This window comes from Phaenicophaeus curvirostris, chromosome 1, assembly GCF_032191515.1.
Source record: "Phaenicophaeus curvirostris isolate KB17595 chromosome 1, BPBGC_Pcur_1.0, whole genome shotgun sequence".
NCBI lineage: Eukaryota > Metazoa > Chordata > Aves > Cuculiformes > Cuculidae > Phaenicophaeus > Phaenicophaeus curvirostris.
In genome coordinates this window covers 118524562-118545917 of record NC_091392.1, presented here as the reverse complement: position 1 = coordinate 118545917, position 21356 = coordinate 118524562, and the positions used below count along the sequence as shown (strand labels likewise).

The 21356-nt window shown below is 38.1% G+C and overlaps 1 protein-coding gene across 11 annotated transcripts in view; it reads left to right on the top strand.

Moving 5' to 3' along the window:
- Positions 1-21356, top strand: part of KDM6A (lysine demethylase 6A) — a 154022-nt gene that overhangs the window by 50531 nt on the left and 82135 nt on the right. The window lies entirely within an intron of this gene.

The following is a 21356-nucleotide window of genomic DNA, read 5'->3' as shown; positions in this document are numbered from 1 at the left end:
TAATTAGTAGTATAGGTTTTTTTTTTCAGAACTAAAGTAGCAAAAGTGTTTGTTTTTAAATGTGACCTGTTCTTTTAAAAAATATTTTATACACTTTCTTTTCATCTTTCTACCTTTTCTGTTTTAATAGGCCAAGTATCTTTTGTTTTTCTTAATGCTGTAAAAGAGGAAAACAATTAAAAAACATTAATGCTTTAATTTTGTATGTTTTGCTGTCTCTCTTCAAACCATAAGTCTTTTCCTCCATTTTTGAATAGTTGGACAAAAAGCAATTACTAGACACACTGATAACGGCGAATAAGAGAACATTTTGCACCTTAGAGGATCTGTTATAAGGCAGCAATTTTCCACTTCATTGACTCACAACTGTTTTATTTTCTGCAGTAACCTCAAAATACCAAGTAGTGTTTTTAGACAGAATTCATCAAAACTTCCATTATTTTTTTAATTAGATACAAATGCTTAGTTTAATTGAAACAGTGCAGTAGTACAGGATCAGTAGAAATTGCTGGAGCAGACACCTTCCTGAAACAAAAATTGGAGGAGGCAGTAAGACGATTTGTGAACACTGCTGTTTATTTAAGGCCTTAGTTTTTGTGAAACTTCTTGAGAGAATGAGTATCCCACATAAGGAGGCAAATTGCACCTCAGAGAATCAAATTTTAAAAGGATAAGAAAGCCTTTAACAAAAATTACTGGACACTTAATAAAGAGGACACTTAATCAGAGAAGCATTTAGAAGAAGGCTTGGTCAGGAAAGCAGAAATCCTTAGTAAAGGTGAAGTGTGCTGAGATCAAGGGCATTGCAGAAGGAACTGGGAGACGAGGTAGGTGCCCTCAAGATGTGCAAGGTCAAAACCTGCAATTCAGCATATATTTGCAAAATAAAGTCAGAGTAGTAGGATAGGAATGGACTAAATAGAAATGTCAGAGGAAATGGAGAATCAGGAAGTGAAAATTCAAAGCAGAAGTTGAATAAATATCCAGTGGCTCTGGAAGGCATTGAAAAGGGCGATATCATTAATACCTTCTATATGGTCTTTACTTCTGTCTGAAAAATACAGTGGTCATCAGTGCAGCACAAGGGATTCTATACTGCCCCTCACTCTTGACTAAAACAACAGTTGTTAGATTGCCATCCTTTGACTAGAGGGGTTTTGATGAAGACATTCTGGTCATGTTCTGAGAAGGTATGAAATGTAACTGTTCCAAGACCTATTGTATTCTGAGAGGGAGAATGAACCATGGCATTATTCTATGTTACAGAACAGAAAACACAAAATAGAGGTAAATTTGAAAGGAATGGCCTGATTTTTAAGTACTGAAGGCAGCTGGCCATTGTAATGGAAGATAAAAAGCATTTTTATGGTATTTAATGGGAAATAAGCATTTTCAGGAGACGGTGTTGCTGGAAGTGCAGTCTGAGTCTGATACACTGTGATAATATAGCTTGGCAAGCTATTATGTCTAGAAAAATAAAACAAGAAAAGGGAAGGGAGAAAGCTGAGGGGAGAGAGAGAAAAAAAAAAAAGTCAGACCAAGTGAGACTGAACAAATATTGTGGGGTAAAGGAAAGTGTGGCTAGAGGAAGAATCACAAGGAGGTTGGGAAGGAAAATTGTAGCCCTGCTGAGATTCTGAATTTAAAGAAAATGAGAGAAGTAGAAACATACTTCAAGGCTAAGAGCATATGGGGAGAAGGAAGGAAGGTATATATAGAATAATACAGGAGTGGATTGTGGGAGGTCTGAAATGAGACTTCTGCCAGCTTTCTCCCCAGCAGCAACCTCTGTCTCATAAATGCACCAGGCACAGTGGGAGAGATTGGGGGGGAGGTGAAATAAATAAAAAAAAAAAAACCAAACAAAAAAAACAATTAAAAAAAAATCCAAGGAACGTGGTAACTGTTCAGGTGAGGAAAACAGTATCACTCTCTGTCAAAAGACCTGCAATGTTTTCTGTTTTGAGGAAGCCAGAAAGTAGCGTTTGAAGCACTGATGATGGACTGCTTGGGGAGCTAGATAAATAGATAATAAAAATTCATTATGTTTAGAGTGGAGGAAATTGCAGTAATGGGGTTTCAATGGATAAAGATGAACTCTGCCCTGAACTTGCTCAAGAGTCCATGGCAAGGGGAGGAAAGAGTTAAGATCACAAACTCTTCTCCTATTAATTAAATAATGACGATTTTAATGTATGTAGCTGTTACTGCAGCTGTTGTTAACAACAATTTCCTGTCACAAAAGAATGGGTTTTGGAGGAAATTGGGAACAAGGCATCTACTGATTACAGTGTCTTTTATTGAACTCTTGATGAAAAATATGTGAGGATTTATTTTCTGTAATACTTTCTAGGGGTGCAGTGGGTAAGAGTGAGTAATTATGTTGGTGAAAACCTTTCACATTGATCCTAAGATATGCTGGCAAGACAAAAAGAGGGAGTGGAACGGATACATCATCATCAAAGGTCTTTTTAAAGAAAAGTCAGTCAAGAATTACAATAAAGACCATAAGTAACCATAGCTGTTTCTCCTAAGATTTTTAAAAGTTATTAATACATTAAGATTATGAAATAATGTATAGAAATTGCACATGAGAAGATAACCTGAAAAGCTAGAAAAATTGTTAAAAGAGCAAGGCCTAATAGAAATTTGGAGTATGGAGACTGCTAAATTGAGGGCCAAACTTAGGAATTGTGCACTGTGTAATCTCTGTTCTATATCAGAATACTTGGTAGCTTTGTAACTCTGTAAATGAGGTTATTTCAGCATCCCATAGGTGTGATCAATTAGCGTGATTACTCAATAATGTCAAAAAAAGGGATTCTTAAATGGAAACTCTGTTTATGAAGACTAACTGCCTCTTAAAGAATTATGTGTAGGCTTTCAAAATATTGCAGAGGAAATTATTAATGTAGTGAAACTCTGGAATGCTGGAAAAGTAATTGTCATAGTCATGGAATGATTTTGGTTGGAAGGGACCTTAAAGATCATCCAGTTCCATCCTCCTGCCATGGGCAGGGACACCTCCCATTATACTAGGTTACTCAAGGCCTCATCTCCAGCCTGGCCTTGAACACTTCCAGGGATGGGGCATCCCTGACTTCCCTGGGCAACCTGTGCCAGGGCCTCACCACCCACATCATGAAGCATTTCTTCCTGATGTCTAATGTAAATCTTCATCTTTCCAATTTAAAGCCATTCCTCTCATTCTGTCACTGCAAGCCCTTGTAAAAAGTCCCTCTGCAGCTTTCTTGTACTTCAGGTACTGGAAGGCTGCTATAAGGTCTTCCCAGTGATGGTTATTGTGTTACCAATAACACTTGGTTATGTATAGACTACACAAAAAGTAGGGCAAATTGATAACTGTATTCGTGTTTCAGAAAAAGATTTTTTAATATTGGATGCTAAAAGTAATTATTATTTCTTAAAAATCAGACAGATTGAAAGAAGTACACATTTTAATTCTAAACCATGTTGTTAAATGAGTGCCACCTTGAAAGATTAAGGAGAAAATGTGTTGTATGTCAGGCTGTTAATTACAGCACAACTTATCTCTAGTTTAAAAAAGAGGATACATTTATCTAGATATTTCTTAAAGGGTAATAAATACTAAGAGTTATTGTTCTGGGTTTTGTTCTTTCTCTGTGTCTGTGTCTAAATTTCTGTCCCTTTGGCTAAAACACAGTAGTCCCGTGACAGAGCGAGAAGCAGATACTGTTTGGTATTTTTTTACTGTTGTTAATGCAGACAAATAATGCAGCATGTCCAGTGTTGTGTACAGTAAAATTGTACATGGTTCTGATAATTAACTCCCTATTTGATTATTTATCTAATGAAGTTATGACAGGAATGCATATTCCCTCTCCTTGGAAGGAATCAAGAGTAGGTGTAGAATCTTAAAATGCATGAGACCAACCAATTTAAATAATAAATTTTGACATGTTGCCTGTGCCTTCCAGATAAATTTGATAAATTCCTTCTTCTTTATGTCTCTTTCTATTAAATGTTATCATAAACAAAGGAATCCTCCTCTACACATACAAACCATCTACCTATTTGGGTCACAACAAGTATTTGGTCTTTCTAGGAAGCATGTATGTTGTTATTTGATTAGAAAGATTGTACATTTTCACGTAATTAGAATAATGGTTTTATTTCAATGTCTATAGACCTGAATTTTTTCAGCGTATTCACTAAGCCACTCATTCCTTCCAATCATTGGTGTTACAGGAACTCAAAACTGGCAAATACTCAGTTGTAAAAGAGTAAGGAACGTGCTTTGGGGAGAAACTTTGCTTGGGTGAGAAGACCAGGCAGAATCTCAGAGAAAATGCTCTCCTTCACTTTAGACATGTTAACTGTTTCTAAACAATATTCAGTTTTCTAATGGTGATGCTTCATCCTGGGAATTCAGCAGGAATGCTCTTCTTGTCCCCCTGTATGTATGATCTCTGTCTAGAAGTCCAAATACTCTTGGTGTAAATAACATAAGTATCACTAGGATTGATGGAAAAGTCTCTTCAGAAAAGCTTTTATGCATGTTGAATTCTTGTATGGCTGAAGTTTCTTTTGTGCAGCATAAAGCGCTGTCAACCTTCATCTACCAATACTTAGAATAATAGCACACTTCCTTTCTTCAGTTCCTGTGATGAGTATGTAGGATGCTAAAATGAGACATGAAGTGTGGCGGTGGAGGAACTCATCAATTCAGATTGTTCAGAGACATTTAGTTGGTAGAAGAGTTCTGGCTTGAACAGAGAGCACGTCTTCTGTAGGCAAGAATATTATTTGAATGTTTATAATATTGAATGACCAAATGTATCTCTTTTTCTGCAGATAAGCAACTCCATTGGTAATGCATGTGATGCTTGCCTTTTGAAAAGTATTGTTGTTTGCAGAAACCACAGTAATGGTACAATTACTTCATATGCTTGCCCTTTTCCTACATGGAAAAGGTTAAAACAAAACACACCCACCCTGCTTTACTTATTTGTAGTTTGTAGATTCCTGTTTGATCGTAAGGCATCAGTAGATACCGTGTCTCATTAATGAGTGGTATTCCTTTTCTTCACAAATGAATCTTCTATGTTTTATAGTTGGTTCTTTAAAAGATGAAAGATTTGCTTAGTTTTAGAAACTAAGATTGTTTTATTTTGCAAATTTCACGGTTTTCAATTTGCTCTCTCCGGAACTGATATTTCTGTTCTAGTTTTTTAAAATACTCTTTCAAGCATAAACCTAATTAAAGTATTCTGCTGTATTGCTTCCTCCTTTTCCCAGGATGGATACATATTCCATCTTTTCTGTGGGATGGAGGTGGGTGAGGTAGGAGTGGTTGAAGTGTGAGTGGATCTAGTACAAATAGATGGAGAAGGTAGCAGGTAGGAGGATGCCTAGACATAGAACTGGAGGTCTCTTAAAGAGCCTACGACTGGCTTGTGTGAGGCTGGTATGCTTATGCTTTGAAGAAAAGGCAAATTATTTAAAATGCTTTTAGAACAGTGTTTTGAGAATGATTATGCTCTGCTCTGTGGAGCACCCTTACAAGGCTGAGTATTTAGAGGAGAAATAGTAATTATTTTTCTTATGTAGTAAGAAGTAATCTCTGGTGTCTGCTTGCCTTCACGGAGTGCATCAAGTGAGATCAGTGCTGAAACCGCTGAGAGTTGTCCTTGAAGGGAAGGCCAGATGCTGAAAAAAATACTGGAGATTTAAATGCTAAAGCATCCTAACAGCAAACAAAGAAAATCTTCGAGTTTAGATAATTTCAAGCAAAAGTGTTTCTAAATGTATGCTGAGAAGGGCTGCAGCTATCTAGAAAACCTGTAGTTAATCACGTGTTCCTATGCAACCTGCAAGTTTGTAATAAGTAGATAGGGATTTACCAGCATTCAGAAGAACCTGGGCAAATACACTTTTGTCTCTGTTGGCTACTTCTCTGGGCTGCTGTATTAAAATTATTTGGCATTAGTTCCTAAGCCATTGTGTAGTATCATTTTTTTTGGTACAAGTTATTCCTCCCAGCTTCTGAGGGATAGCTGAGAACTCGTAAGTTCTACCCATTATGCTATGCCATTTTTCTCATTTTGTTTGCCAGGGGAATGGGGCTGATGAGTGTTTCAGCTATAGGAGAAATAGCAGTCAGTTAGGGATGTTTCATTCTTGTTTCCTTCATTGCCAGCCAAGTCTTTGTTCTGCAAGGCCAAAAAGTTCCTCGCTTAAATTTTATCTGGTATTACCGGCCAAAATGAATGCACCTGTTTTTCTTGGTTTCCTCACTCAGTCTTTCTAGATTAGATTTTTGCATAGTGTTTTCTTATTGCAGCCATTGTTGTAGCCTCTTTCTTATGAATTATCAGGGTCATCAGAAAACAGTGATAAAACTGTATTACCAGGCATCATAACTATACTGATGCTGTCTGTAATGTGTTCTCTAAAAGTATTTAACATATATTTTTTTTTCTCCTCCCAAAGAGGACTGGGATCCATTATAAACAGATTTTTGTGAACTTTTTCTGAGAACAAGTAAGCTAAAAAGTCTTGATCCCAGTCCTGGTAAACGCTGTGGAAGGGGAGATGGATCAAAGAGAAATTTGGAGTGGGGGAAGGAATTCAGTCATACGGGCAGTTAGCTTGAACATTGGTTTTGGAAAGAAAAGAAGAAAAACTGACTATGGTTCTGAATGACTATTTTCATTATAGTTAAGGATTGAAAACTCATAGTGGTGATAGAGAAGGAGGAATCTCTTTAAACAAGACTAGTGCTGATGGTGGTTTTGTTTTGTATTCTGTTGTCAGCTGCTGCAGGAAATTCATGCTTACTCTGTCTTCCAGAAGTCTTCCTATGAAGGGTCGTATAGAAAGTCGCATCAGTTTTGCAGAATGCTGCAGACTCACTGTGTTTTAATGGTTTCAAAAAGCAACTGGACAAAGTCAGGGAAGAAAATCCATTAAGAGAAATTGAACATGAAGACATTTTGTCTGGTTTTAGAAACTTCTGAACCACAAACCACTGAAGGCTGGGAGGGTATATTTAGGAGGGAAAGACTTAAAATAATAATATGAAGGTGAATGAAATTACTCTTAGTCATAACTTCAGCAGCAACATTATAAAAGTTAAAAAATGTTAGTACTGTACCCTCCCTCCAGGATCACCTACTCAGAGTTAGGTTTCCTCTTTAGTGACATATCCTTCCTCTCCAAAAAGTAAAGACTTAATTTTCTGATTAAATGCAATCATTGGATGTTATCTAGAGCAGAATTACTCTGTTGAGCTATACAAGAATTTTGGCACACTTTATCCTGTTCTCTTTTTCTCTCCAAAATCCGTAAAAATGCAATAACATAAATGAAATCGTCCATCTAGTTCATAATGGAATGCGATAACCCTGTCTCAGTTCTGCTTCTGATCTCAAAGTCTGGGCAAACAGAGCCCTGTATCTGCCCGAAATTTGTAAATAAGGTCTGAAGAAAAGCTTGTCTTGAAGACATTTCACTGGGATAGTATGGCTTTCAGAGGAATGTCAGTCTTTTTTTCCTAAACTGTCTTCCCTGTCCATTGGTGTCAGATGAATTCCTCAGTCTCTCCTTGATTGTGATGGCCATAACACTGGCTTTTATAGAAAGAGAACATGTAGATATTCCTTGCTGGTGAATATTTCTGACCTGGGCTTTGAGTATAGAGAAAACTGAAGCAAACAGATGATGCACATCACTTCTGAGTTCAAGACAAAAGCAGATGATTGATGCCACAGGAAGGCAGCTAGTCTTGAACTGAGAATAAGCATTAAATGCTGCCTTGGGAAAATAATGCAAAATAAAACTGGCTCGATAGAAACACAATTGATGTTTTGGATTTTTTAAAATGCTTCTATTTGATAGCTTTGCTAATTCTGGTATTTTATGTAGAAATGTAACTTCAAGTTCACATGGCATCTGTACATATTTACTGCTAATTCATATCTCTCAACCTTGTTTTTTATCTTTTCCTGGGATTCCAGTTCTATGTGCTTCATCTTACAGCCTGTACACACAAACTGGGAGATGTTGTGTGAGTCTTGAGATGTTTTGGTAATTTGAGTTCAGGGAACAGGTATCAGGTGTAGCTTCGCTTTGTTATTTTGCTGGAACACGGTGAATTACTGAGTTTTTGAAGCTTTCTGTTGAAGCACTGCTCCTTTCCATGGAAACTCATCTGTTCAGGCTGTGAAAAGAAAGTGGTCGACAGTTTTGTAATTATTAGGAAGAATGTGATCTGCCATGTCAATAAAGGATTACTCTGTCATAAGTGGAATAAAGTTTCCTGTCTCTGTGCTGTCAGTCAAGTGTGAGCTGAGCGGCAGTTCACTGGTCTGAGTTACCAAATACATCTAAATCCATCAATATGCCTGTTCTGAGTCATTTTGTTAGACACTGCTTTCAGAAAGAGAAAATGGAGAGTAAGTGGCTGTGTATAAGAAAATCTGAGACGTGAACTTCATAAAGCAAAGTTATTCAAAAGTCTTGCTATAGAAGCTCCCACTTCATTTAAATGCAAGTAAATAAAATAGGATTTTCTTTATTTATTTCACCCTATGCATATTGTATAGAGAGCAACATTCTCTAATGGGATTGAGGGGTGCTGAAACTGGTTTTTAGCCTGAGGTTTCTCTTTGTTTCCCTGAGAAGGATCTGAATTTTAGGTCTGAAAAGTATTTATTGGAGGCCAGTAACACAGTGAAGGTACTAAGCAGGTTTAAAAATGATTGAGAGTCATAGCTATCATTCTGTGAAAACCTAAGAGAAATCAAAAGTCAGATATATCTGGCAGTTGATAACAGAATTGGATATTTAATTACGATGTTAAACAACTAAATACAGCCTGGACTTCCTAAAGCACATTTTAAAGTGGATGTGTTCATGTTTAAGAACAGGATCAAATGTAATATTGAAATCACATTAAAGAGGGAAGTGTTTCACAAAACTTAAGTGCTTCCACAAGGCATAAAGCACAAATTAGACCTTCCAGAAACTATGTTCACATTCTCTCCTTTTCCCTGACACTGATGGTGAAGAGACCTTTGTAGGCTCCTTGCTTGCCATGTTTCCCTATCCATCCATATGAGTAGATCTTCAGTGGCTCTGGTCTGTCTCCCAAGGAGTATTTTTTTTTTTTTTAAGTTGGAGTTCTTCCTAGCAGTCCAGTACTTAAGTTCTCTTAATTCACATAAACTTCCCATGTGAGTATTCATTCTCCTGTACATTTGAGAGACAGGTTTCTTTTTTGGTTAAGCAGGGTACTGTAAAGAATATTCATAATTTCAGTGTAAGATATGTAAGATATGCCCATTTGGAGATCTGCTAGGTGACAGCAAGACCGTAATTGCAGGTTTATGAAGCCACCTATATCACTGTCTTTCCTGCCTTAGAACTGTCCTTGTTGTTTCGTGGGTGTAATTTACTTTATTTTTGATATCTCCAATTGAAGAACGATCTTGTTTATGGAAACCCCACTGTAATAGGTAATGGGACCTTATACAATGTGTGAAAAAGCTATGAAGTCTGTTTTGGAAGTGTAACTTTAAATAAAAAGGTAGATTACACTAGAGAGGAATCACATATTTGGAAAGGATTGGAAGTAGCATACAGGGTATAAGTTTAAGCAGTCCTTAATGTTCTCTGAAGTGACAGAAAATTGTTAATTGTGTTGTGACAGGAGGAGAACACATCTTTGCTCTAGGAAAATACATTTAAAGTGATGTATGTTTACACTTCTTCCATATGACACTGTCTGATGTGGGGCTGGCATTAAATATTTTGAATTATTTTAATGATTGGAAGTGAAAATGAATATTGATATTCTAAAAGAGAAGATAAATTTTGTTTGTTGCATGGTAGAAGTTTAGATGTACCAAAAAAAAGATTAGGGAGAACTAAGATAGCAAGTGGGATTTCATATGGTGTGTTGAGATTTTTAAATGGTAGTGTTTGAAGCTATTTGTATCTCCTATCTCATTTATGCATGGCTGATGGTGTGCTGGAAACTCACCTGAGTATCAGAAGAAAGAGGGAGAATGAAGAAAAAGTTAGAAGCCTAAACAGTATTAGAAGCCTAAACTGGAAAGCATGGCCTTATATAAAAGATAAGTTTAGTTCAGCTTGACATTTTGCTAGAATCTAGTTATGCACCTCTCAAATGTAGGACAGCGGAATGAAATTTCATACAAATGAGAAGCGTGCGTCTAAAAGTTGTTGGCAGAGGAGATAGACAAGAAGGAGAGTGATCAACAAACAACGTTTATATGGGTTACAGAGGGTTTCTGCTTACTTTTAGTACAAGAGCAAGGGGTATCCACTCACACTGACAAGCAGCAATTATAATATAAAATTAATTTATAGCACTCAGCCTAGCAAGGTATCCTTAAATAAGAGCTCCCTGGAGTCTTGTGAAAGGATGTCAAATTAACATAGGAGGAGAAAATCTCTGTGCTATGACAGTGGTTAATTGTCCCTCTTCTTCTGTCCTCTCTTCCCTCCTCCTCCAGGCTATCAACTACCTGTATGGGCAGAGGAGTTTAGGATAAACTGTCCCAGAAAAAAAGACTTTAAAACTATCATCTTTGAAAGGTTTCCTATAACCTTTCCTTGTAATATGCAGAACTGAGGAGATACTAGAGGATTTGGAAGTGTTCAGTTTCCTGATTCAGCACAAACCATGTTTTGGTTTGTGGTTTTTCAGAGTTAATTTTTCAGAAGTTAAGCAGTTGACAGAAGTAATTAAATAACATCAGGTACAGCAACAGTGATCTAATGGCAAGAAGAAGAAGGATTAGTGAGGGAAAGAAAGCTGAGCTCTGGAGTAGATGAAAGCTAAGTGGAGCAGGGCAGAATTGGCAGAGAAGAGATGGTGGAGCGTGGAGCATTCTGACATTTGGCTGGTTTGTGAGGTTTTTTTGGTTTGTTTTACCTTTAGATATTGAAGGCTCTTCAACTCACTACTATATATATCTAGATATTAACAGAGCAGGCTGAAAATCTACACTTGTACAGTTTTCTGTTAAGAAATCATGATTTGATGGAATTGAAATATTCCCTGGGAATGGCTGGTGGGCTGCCCAGCTGCTTTGCTTTGCTCTTGGCTGCTGGCCATCTTGTCTGCTCCCCCAGCTGCCTGTCATGCGGGCCTGCTGCCTTGTCTGTTGTATCCTCTTTTAGAGTATTTGTACATTCTGACAAATAAAACAGCAAATCACCAATTAGAACAGCAATTAGTGATTACCGCTAAACCAACTACAGTCTTAATTGGAAAATCATTTTCAGTAATAATTGATTGATATCTAACTAGCAGTCAGTAATCTATGATCTTGTGTTCTGATACTTTAAACAATTAAACCTTGAAAAAATTAACACACACTTACTTTAATATTTGATATATTTATAACAATACATAAAATATATACCCTGAAACATGCTATGCAGTGACACTTTCCATTTTGAGATGTTACTGAGTAATGTAATGATTGAGTAAAAATTGAAGCAACTAGTGAGGTGTTTTTTCTAAAGCTCATACTCAGAATTTTGTTCCAAATGTGGGATTTTGTTCAGTTTGCACTTTACAGAACAAACTGTTTTTATGCTAGAGCTAACGAAGTATGGGCTGATGTCTGTTGTCCTTTCACACCTCCTGTTGTTCCTTCTTCAGCGTTTCTTTGTAAGCATCCATGAACTGGAATTCCTCTTTTCCTACTGAAGCATCCTGAATGATATCTTGTTTCCTATGACATCTCTGAGCAGAAAATGCAGAGTTTGAAATTCAGCTTGGTTCTAGTTACTACCCAGCACAATGTGTCTTAACAATCTTAGACAGTTTTTCCACTTAATTTTTGTGATTGTTTTCCTTTATTTTTTTAGTGGTTTGCTTGTGTATATTTGAATTGCGTCATAGTCATTTGTGCCTTAGTGCATTCAGTTTGTCCACTCCCAGTTTATTGGAGTGCCTCAGGTAGAGCAGCTGTGTAATTAATTATGCTGAGGCTTTTTTCCAACACAGTAGTGATTCTCCAGCAGTGAGAAATTGACAGGGAAATAATGGGGATACTTGTAAACTCAGTGGGATTCCAGTCTTTGCTGGAAAGGGTTGGAAAAACGTTGAGTCAAGAAAGTAAAACTCCGTACCGGTAGTTCTGTTTCATAAAGTATTTTGAAGATAATAGGTATTAAATAGTGATGATCACTTGCCATGTAAAAGGGAACGAAAAATTCCAATAAACTGTCCTGATGTCATCTTCCAAAAAAAATAAGTTTCAGTAACTGCGCATATATATGGACACAAATTAGTTTCTCTACTTTGATTGAAAACACTTGTTAAGAGATTATTTTTTTTAGGTTGGAGTATCTAGCTGGGAAAAGAGAAAGGCCAAATCCTTTAATCCATATGAAATAGGAGTGGTAGTCATCAAAGGAAAAAAGAGGTTGAGGATAACTGCTCTGTGTTTAGTTTGCTTATGCTAATTGTTACAGGGGCCCCACCTTAAGGGTACAGTCAAAATAAGGAAGCGCTCACAGGACACCTTCTGGGGGATTCTCTCATCTTTTCTGGGAGAGAGCAGAAATGGGCACGCCTCTTAAGGGCTTGTACACAACTGGATGCAGCATGGGGAAATAGTGGGAGGAGTTAAGAAGTCCACACGAATGCTTGTATCAGAAACGGCGTGACCAGGGAGGTTATTCTCCCTCTGTACTCGGCGCTGGTGAGACCGCTCCTCGAATACTGTGTTCAGTTCTGGGCCCCTCACCACAAGAAGGATGTTGAGGCTCTGGAACGAGTCCAGAGAAGAGCAACAAAGCTGGTGAAGGGGCTGGAGAACAGGCCTTATGAGGAGCGGCTGAGAGAGCTGGGGTTGTTTAGCCTGGAGAAGAGGAGGCTGAGGGGAGACCTCATTGCTCTCTATAACTACCTGAAAGGAGGTTGTAGAGAGGAGGGTGCTGGCCTCTTGTCCCAAGTGACAGGGGACAGGACAAGAGGGAATGGCCTCAAGCTCTGCCAGGGGAGGTTCAGTCTAGATATCAGAAAGAATTTTTTCACGGAAATGGTCATTGGGCACTGGAACAGGCTGCCCAGGGAGGTGGTTGATTCACCTTCCCTGGAGGTGTTTAAGGCACGGGTGGACGAGGTGCTAAGGGGCATGGTTTAGTGTTTGATAGGAGTGGTTGGACTCGATGATCCAGTGGATCTCTTCCAACCTGGTTATTCTATGATTCTATGATTCTATGAAGTTGTAGGGTTGTGGTCTCCCTGGGATCACAGGCATGCACAGAGGGATGGCTCAGGCTGCTGGAGTGTTCCAGTGGATGGGTGTGAGCTCCTTAAGAAGGACAGACTGGGACAGTGTGGAGAGGGAGATGCCCCTTATCAAAGAGCAGCTAGAATACATGGAGCCCCACTCGTAGCTGAGCACTGGAAGAGGAGTTGCCTGTAGTGTTGCTTGAGCCTCTGTTCCTGGAGGCAGTCAAAACCCAACCGGACGTTGTCCTGGGAAACCTGTTCAAGTTGACCCTTCCTTGAGCAAAGGATTGAACTACATGATCTTGAGAGTGTTCGTCTCCATTTTTTTTGCAAACCCAGAGTAAATTGGTTTAGTTAGAAAGCACTCAGTCTCATATATGGCTTTCTGTTTTAGGTCAGGAGTAGGTTTTTGGTTTTTAAACCATATATCATACAAAATAAATTACAAACTTTGTAATTGTTAGCAGCATTCATGGAATCAGTAGGGAGAGTATTAAATTCGGTTAGATGAATCATCTCCATAGAATGTCTTTCAAAGTAAATTTAATCTTAGTGTGTTGCACGACACCTTTGCTCACTTGATTTGTTTTAGAAAAATATTGTTTTCTGTTACAAAGTGGAAAATGAAGATGTTTACATCAGGTCAAATTTTATAAGCTTCAGTGGAAGGCACATAGCTCAGATAACAATAGCAACAATCGTTATTGAGATGTTTACTTGGCTGTTTGTCCTTCTGACAAACACTAACTGATCAATATTCCAGTTTGCCAAGGACCTAAATTTACTAATGGATGAAGGAATACCTGGTTTACAAAACGCATATATTCCATCATTGATGAAGAGGGTTTTGAGTTGTTTAATGTTGCAGTTTTGCCTTTCACATTGAAGTGCTTCCTATAAAGTGATTGAGACACAGGGTATTTATTGCTCAAGGGGTTTTGAAATTACCAACGTATCTTGAATTAGTTACCGTATGTGGTTTGTAGTAGTTTGCTAGAGATCTTGTCTTGATGTACTCTGTCCTTCCCTGTGTGGCAAGAAGCTTTTTTACAGATAGTGCTGGAACGCCACTTGATGGACAGTGGTAGAACGAGGCTCCCTCTTCAGTAGGTTTTGCTGTGTGTCTTGGTCCCTGAGTGAAAATGGTGGAACAATAGTGTTTCGGGGAAGCAGAAAAAGTAGTGTTCATTAAGAGGGGAGCTGTAGGGAATAGAGAAATGCAGCACGGGTGGGCAGTTGCAAAGGTTGTGGAGAAATGCACCGTCTTTCCTAAAGAGGAGATGAGAAGGGAGCAGGATGGGGAGGAAAGTATGATAATTTCAAAGATATGTATCTCATACAAGGGGAAATATATATATATTTTTTACTTTGTGGATGATGCAGGATTTTTGGTTTTGTTTTGTATTTGTTTTCAGTTTTTTCTGCTTCACCTTCTTAAGAACTTTTCCATGAAAGGAAAAAAAAAGATTTTTATGAATTAACAAGAGATATTAGCTAGTTTTCTTCCAGAAACAGTAGGTGTATTTTGGCAGTACTTAACTCTCTGAAAAGATTAACTTCTTAAAGACAAGAGGAAATTGCTTTGTGGATATTTACCAAGATGTTACAGTAATTAATCTGTTATGTATGCCAGAATATATTTGTCACAGGAATAATGAGTTTGATATAGTAATTGCTTCCACATGGCTGCTGGGATGCAGGCACACACCCAGTAACAATGTTTGGACTGTTGTGATTATTGCTCAAGAAGCAGGATCGTGCAAGCATGTTCTATACAGCTGTCCTTTAGAGATCTTGTAGAAATCTAATATTTTTCAGATACTATAAAATTCCTTGAAGACCTTGAAGCCAAAATTAATTATATTAATTTGTAATATACCCCTTATGAGGATCTTTACTGTTCTTGCAGGGATGTGTAGAATATGTAGATAGGTAGCTCTGTTTTCCCTGTTTGTACAAATCTAAACAAATTTGATTTGAGCCCTCCTCTCTTTCTCCTGATAACTTAGAATGTTTGTGACTGGAATTGCTACAGCTTGTCAGCTCCCACAGGCAAGTAGCTGTTTATGCACAAGAGTCTGAGTGGAATTTTTGATGCAGTACGTATTCTCCAGGGAACTGTTGTTATATATTGAGTAGTGTCAGGAGGAAGTATTAGGCACTGTAGTGTCAAAACTTCATCTTTCATTTTTGCAATAAAGAAATAAACATATTCACACATTTGAACACAAAAACTGTTATTTTGCGTTGAACAGGTGGCTGGGAGACCCCGTGACCACAGGGTACAACTTAAACTATAAAACCCTTTCCTAGTTAGGTTTTCTGCAGCCCGATGTGACGTGGGATGGACTCCTGATTCCACTGGAACTTGGGCAGCTGTGGAAGTGATGTTCAGAGTTCTACTGGAGGCTTTTTTTAATATGTTATCAAAGACTTTTTAATTTCTCACAATAGTAAGCAAATGAAAAACGGTCACTGGCCTCATAATGGTGCTGAACTTCTCCAGTTTTCCTTAAGACTTCTGCCAATGAACTTCATGGGGACGTTTTATTGTATTTCGTTTTTTATTTTGTAGTTTGGTGGGGTACGCTCTGATTTCTGTCTAAATATTATCAACTTTTTAATGAAACAAAGGAATTATTTCACATACATCTGGCCCTGCCCATTAGAGTCATAAAGAAGAAATGCTGTATTGGCTTACTTATCTCACTGGTTAAAGACCCGGACAGAGAAGTGTGACAGGCAGGCTGTGATGTTATTTCACGGTTTTATTCTTCATGTTCTGACCCATAGAAGTTGGTTTCTCTCAACTCAAACATTTATATGTGGCTAATGAGATAGTAAAGTGTTACTTCTTCTTTTTTTTCTTTTTTAAAAAAAAAATCTAATTTGCCTGTTTAAATCATTTATCTAGGATTTATCTAAGACCTTGAACTCCTGGAGCATGTCCAAAGAAGGGCAACAATGCTTATGCTGAGTGTGGAGCACAAGCCTTATGAGGAGTGGCTGACGGAACTGGGGTTGTTTTGTGGGGAGAAGAAGAGGCTGAGGGGAGACCTCGTCACTCTTTATAACTACCTGAAAGGAGATTGTAGCAAGGCTGGTGTTGGCCTCTTGTCCCAAGCAGCAAGCGACAGGACAGGAAGAAGTGACTTTGAGTTGTGGCAGGGGAGGATTAAACTAGGTATTAGGAAGTGTTACTTCACCCAGAGAGTTGTCAAGCATTGGAACAGGCTGCCCAGGGAAAAGGTTGAGTCATGATCCCTGGGGGTATTTAAAAGTCATGTAGATGTGGTGCTTAGGGACGTGGTTTAATGGTGGACTTAGTGCTTGGTTAAGGGTTGGACTTGATGATCTTAAAGGTCTTTCCAACTTAAACAGTTCTGTGATTTCACTCCTTCTGTTCAAAAAGTTATTGTAGGTTTGATACGCCTTTTGTTGGTAGCAGTGTAGGCTTAAAGAGCTTTTGCTTACATTCCGCTCTTCTGCTTGTGCTAGTGCAGTCATTTATGGGGGGGTTGCTACACAGTGAACTTGGCTTGAAAACTGATCCAGTTAAAAATAATCCTTTTTTATATGGATATTAATAACTTGGATCAGTTCTGGTGTGCAGTTGGCTGTAGCGCTCTCCAAATGACGATATAGGCAAAAATGAGAGGCAGCGTGAGGGAATGTTTAAATCAGCAATGCTGTGAAACTGTGGCAAAAACTGTTCCTTCTCATTTTGAAGTGGGAAGGGCCTGATTGGATCCTGCCCCGAGGCTGCATTGACTTATTTAGCATCTCTCTCTACTCTCTTGACTTTCTAGGAAGTGTGCACTGAACAGTTTTTTCACCTAGGAGTGTAGTTTCTTTGGAGATTCTTGTGTGTGTAAAACAAATTTGGGTTCAGTAAAAGGGTCTTAACTTCTTGGGGCAGCTGAAGTATGTTACTGGTGACAAATATCTGGAGACAGATATGATAGGAATACATTTCTACAGTCAGTCGGGGTGGCCATTTGTAAGTCTGAATGTGAGTACGGCCACTTGTTACACAGGGCAGGTGGGTTTTCTGAGCCTGTGTTTATAGATGAAAGTGTAACTGTGATGGTCTGGTCTGATGTCTTTCTGCTGAAAGCACTGGCCGCTTGCTTGGAGATGGTGAAAAAGGCTTGTCTGTGAACTTGGCCTGAAATAGCTATAAAACAGAACACGTGAAATGTTGGAGATGTTTCTATCTGCTGCTTCAGAGAGACTATAAAGTAGTTATTTAAATATTTGGATGGAGTTTTTCTCATAGGTTAATTTATTATTTTTCTTGATTGCTTAAAACAAACAAGACCAAAAAGTCTTAAATGTGCTTATTCATCTCAGTTACATAAAAAGTATGTACAGATATATTTTTACCTCCTTAGCTACCTATCAATAAAATATGGTGGGTTATACGTTTTGTTTAATTCTAATTCAAGTGTTGCTCAGTATAAAATAGTGCATGTGAGCAGCACAGTACACCATATAAACTTGACAAGTCTTCTTGAATTGCATAAACATGTAAAATGGAAAGAGGTATTTGAGCCATCTAGTGGTTGGTATGAAACATTTTAACATTTTTCAGTAGGCTGTAGAAATGTAAATTACATCAGCTTGGAAATAAATAGCATTTCTAATTTGCCTGCTTTTTAATAGCATGGCTGTAGGGTGAAAAAAAACGGACATTCAACTTAAAACTTGAGGTACAGTCTGTTTTGGTTTGTAGCTTATAGTGAAGATAGATCTCATAGTTACTAATCTAATTTTTACGTTAAAGGGTGAGTTTTGTTAATGTGAGATCTTCAGAAATTGTGAGGGTTATTAGGAAGTGCAAGGGAAGAGCTGTAATAGAATAGTTTTGTTTTCTACTTATTGAAACATGTTTGGAGGAAAACTAGTGAGCTTGTATTCTACCTCAGCAGCAATTTATATGAAGGTTTTGAATAGAAGGGATTTAATTAGGGCCACAAAGCTGATGCGAGGGCTGGAGCGCCTTTGCTGTGTGGACAGGCTGAGAGAGGGGCTTGTTTAGTCTAGAGAAGAGAAGGCTTTGGGGAGACCTTCCAGTGCTTCTAGGGGGCTATAGGAAAGCTGGGGAGGGGCCCTTCATCAGGGAGTGCAGGGATGGGATGAGGGCTAATGCTTTGAAACTGAAAGCGGGGAGATTTAGATAGTAGGTAGAAATTTTTTCCTATGAGGGTGATGACACACTGGCACGGGTTGCCCAGAGAAGTTGTTGCTGCCCCATCTCTGGTCCAAGGTGTTCAAGGCCAAGTTCAGTGGGGCATTGCGCAGCCTGGTCTGGTGGGATGTGTCTCTACCCATGGAAGGGGGTTTGGAACTGGATGGGCCTTAAGGTTCCTTCCAGCCCAGACCGTTCTGTGGCTCTACGAAACTGAAGTTATCTTTACAGGAAGACATGGGATGGATATTTCTCCTGATAATCTTGTCCCAATAAAAGTAACAGAGGCAGCTGCAAACAGGTTTCTAAAGATGGGCTATGTTCCTGGTAAACAGAGTCACAGAATCTTAACAATGTTAAGTAAAAGGTCATTTTGTAGATGAAAATTTGTGGAATGATCCCGCTTAGTCCTGATATGCATTGAGCTGTTCTAACCTTTCATCGTGGATGTTGCCAATAGGAACTCGGCTGCATGTTGAACTGGATGGTATTCAGTAACAGGCAGAAAAGTTTGTTGCTGAAGTAATGAACTTCATGTGTATCTTGACTTCTAGTTATTTGTGGGAGAATACTGCATACATTGAACCACTGTAAAATCTTCCAGTCCTTGTGAAAGTTCCATCCAGGTTCAAACCCAGATTAAAAGGTATTTTTTAATCTTTATTCAAATCTAATAAAGTATCAACAAGCAATATTAATGGTGTTGTATACGGTTAGAGCTGTAGTATTTCAGAACAGATAAATATGATCCATACTGACAGTTGCATCTTTACATTTGAAGTAAAATATTACTGAGTCTTAAATCTTGAGAGTCTTAAATCTGTTTTTTTCTTGAGAAAAAAGTGGTAGTTTTAACAGATTTTGAAGGTCAATCTCAAATGTTTTGTAAGGCTGAATGAGAGAAAAATGGGAAAACCAGTCACAGAAGAAAGGTCAGGGCAGTAATGATTGTTTTGTATTTTACTTGGGTGGGGTCAACCTGAAAGCTTCATGTAGATTTGGTATATTAGTTACATTTGGACAAATTGCCTGTATCTTTGTCCTGTTGTGCCTTGAAAGTTGCTTATTATAACCGACTCAAAATCAAATTATTAACAAGATCAAAATACCAGCCAGAATAATCATCTGCATCTGTAACTCATTTGGACTGTGAATTCTAATAGGTTTCAGAAGAGGAAATTAAATTCTTGGAAGATGGAAGAGGTTTTAGTTGTCTGGCATAGTTTTACTTGAATTCCGCAGTGTAGTGATGAAGGATTTTTGTTATTACTGTTGTTCTCAATCTGTATGATGATCTAGTCTTGATTGCAGTTGGGGGGATCTCTGAGGTAGCACTGGACAGTTTTGTTTAGTTAACTTCTGTTCTCAAATGAGCCTGAGCTGAACGCAGGACAGGCTACTATGTGCGCGATGTATTTCGCAGGCTTCCATGTTGCACGTGTGAAAATTTCTTTTCTTTGTGTCTTACTTCTGCATTTAAATTTACTTGTAAGCCAGGGTATTGTGTATGCTCAGTTTTTGAGCTTGCCTTCAATCCTGGTCTGTTGTTGCGAGAGCATGCTTGGAAAACAGAAAATACTTGGCGTATGGAATTAGAGATCTTTTATCTTTATAATGTTCGTATTGTGTTTTTGTTCAATTAAACAGGAATGTGGTTTTATGGTAGCATTAAAGTGTCATCTTTTATGGTTTATGTATTTCCCCCTCCATTCCTCCTGTTAACATCTTCCAGTGCTCTGATTGCTGTAGTGTTTGGTCATACCACAGCGTTTTCTTGGAAGCTGTCCATCGCTGAAGCTACGATCGGACTGTATTCATGAACTGATCCTTGGCATTTCCCCTTGTTTTAATTTGCATTTAGAAAGATGCAAAGGAGGTGTAATGAAATGGTAACTTTGGGTCCTTCTCCGAATGAATGCTGCTGTTTGCATTGTGTTCTGGTTACCAGTCATTTTCTAAGAGAAACTTGGTTATATCTTTTATATTTGGATTGAGTAGGAGTCGTAACTGGGACTCATTCAGTGGAATTCCACAGAAATTTGACTTGCTGAAGAAGTATTAGCAAGTGGAAGATCGATTATGTTGAAGTACAGTCTTCAGTGATGGAATTTCCATCTCTTAGCTATGTGTCAGAGGTTCGTGTTCTTTGGGTTGCATCTCTGGTCCCTCAAACCCAGAATTATATGTAAGAAAAGCCTAAAAATGTTTCATAAACAGCATGTGCTTGTTGTCTCCTGTAAATAATGGAATAGTGCTGCTAAATAGAAAACAATTACGCTGTGGCATAACTTTAAAAAAGAAAAAGTAGGTTGTTTACTTTTCCTAAATGAGGAAATATGTTGGGGGTTTTTTTGCAGAATTGGATAGATAAACATTCATTAGATCTCCTTAGTAGTGTCACTTTAGGAGCAAATCATACTTCCTGTGGAAAGAAAATGGGAGGGAAATGGGTTTCCAAAGGAGAATGGTTTTTCTTGGTTTTTGTTCTCCTTCCATGAAGTAGGGAAATGGAAAATAGAAGTTGATTAACAGTGAAGAAATAGGATTGTCTTAAGTTTGAAGCCAGTGGTCTGTGTTTTTGTTATTCAGAAAAGTAGATTTTTTCCTTAAGCCTATTTTCAGATTCTTGCAATTAGTGTTCTGCTTTAGACTCTGAAATTGGAGTGTGTAGCATAGTTTACTTTTATGTGAGTACGAAATGGTGTTTAGTTATAAAACATTGTTTATTACATTAAATTGCTAGAGACCTCTACTCCATCATTTGCTTCCCTGCTGTTGTACAAGCACCAGAAGGCATATCTGTTTCTCTGATGTAGAAATACTTGGTTATTATTGTTTTTGTTATTGCTCCAAAAATATTTTGCAGAGCGTCACTTTTTTGTTTTTAAATATCTACCTATC